Below are 1,905 nucleotides of genomic sequence, written 5' to 3' on the forward strand. Positions count from 1 at the left end.
TAGGTAAATCCGCAGGTATTGTCAAATTCGCAGGTAAATCCGCAGGAATTTTTAAAGGTAAATCCGCATGTAATTTTATATCCGTAGGTAAATCCGCAAGTAAATTCGTAGGTAAATCCGCAGGTATTGTCAAATCCATAAGTAAATCCGCAGGTATTTTTAAATTCGTCGGTAAATCCGCAGGTATTGTCAAATTCGCAGGTATTTTTAAAGGTAAATTCCCAGGTATTTTTAAATCCGTAGGTAAATCCGCAGGTATTGTCAAATATTTTTTAAAAACGTAAAAAAAAAATTAAAAAATAATAAAAAAAATTTAAAAAAAAATTAAAATAAATTTAAAAAAAATTAAAAGAAAATAATTTCCACGTGGCAGTGCTGACTGTGCCACATCGCTTATGTGTTGTACAGTCAGCACTACCAAAAATGCCACGTAGGCAAGATTATAAGAATCTTGGCCAAAAAAATTAATCAGGGTCAAATTTAATGGAATCTTTATTTGGCAAGGTTTGTCCAATAATTTTTTTTTAGAGGGGGTAAAGCAAAACACGCCTATATGACGGGATAAAGTGATATTAACCCATAAAGTAATTATGATGTAAAACCTTTGTTCTTGCAAATCCTCCAACCGAGGATGGCTCAACATGCAATGTATTTTGTCTATATCGTATAAAATTCGTAATAATTATGATGCATTGTTTTTTTTTTAACTATGTACAATTAAATGCCATCAAAGACCAATCACTAACACTCTATAGAACAAGCAATACATGAAAACTAGACCACCTAAACTTTACAACAAGAATGACACCGAAATAAATAAGACCACACTTAGACCAGCTCCAATGCTAAGTTTCTCACAAGTTCTTCAATTTGTTTTCCACCTGGCAGTTGCCTTTTGGCATACTCATTGCTACAGCTGGACATAGAGTAAAAGAGATACACCGTTCTTATTTTCTGTTGTGGGACCCAATTTTCATTTATAAAGTAAAATTGTTATAAAATTTATTATTATAAAATTTATTATGAATAAAATATTCATTTATAAAGTAAAATTATGGGACCCAATATAAATTCTTCAGAGTTGCACCATTGAAGTGAAAAATTAATTGAGTTGTTTCAAGCTGACGTTGCTTAATAGGTCCCACAAAGAACTCAAAAATGGGTTCATGGTTGGAGATGCTCTTAGCTTCCAGAAAAAAAAAATCTAAGTGTGGTTTTTTAAAACTCTAAAACTCAAAAAATTCTGTAACAGGATATAAATAACCAAAAAATAAACAAGATCACACCGAAATAAATAAGACCACACTGTAACAGGTAGAGAGTTGTTAAAATGGGCTAGCGTATATGGGCCGGCCCGCCAAGCCTAAAAAATTATAGGGCTTGGACATTAAAATTAGAGCCCATATTTTTTAGGACCTTTTTAGCCTAGCCCTAAAAAGCTACCCATTAGGGCTAGCCCATATGGGCCGTCGGTAGCCAATCAGGCCAGCATAATTATAAATTTTAAAAAAATATATTAATATTTATATTATCTTACTTCAAAATAGCATATTGATGTTTCTCACTTCACTAAATTTTATCTCTATTTTATTCAATCTTTCTCTTTTAAATATTATACACTAATATAATTAACATTTTTTCTTCATATTATATTAGTTTTTCTCTTATAATAAATATTCAAGTATTATTTTATACAATTTAGACATATATTGTATTTAGAAACACATTATAATATTTATAAGAGATAATATAGTACTTAAAAATGTATTATGTTTAAAATAACATAATTTTAAATTTTATTTATAATAAATATTATGAAGTTTTTATTTTAATTTTTTTAAATTAAAAAGCCCATTTAGGGCCGGATAGCCTGAAGCCCATCTAGGGCCGGGCTCGGGTAATAAA

This window comes from Vicia villosa, linkage group LG5 (genome assembly GCF_029867415.1).
Source record: "Vicia villosa cultivar HV-30 ecotype Madison, WI linkage group LG5, Vvil1.0, whole genome shotgun sequence".
Taxonomy (NCBI): Eukaryota; Viridiplantae; Streptophyta; class Magnoliopsida; order Fabales; family Fabaceae; genus Vicia; species Vicia villosa.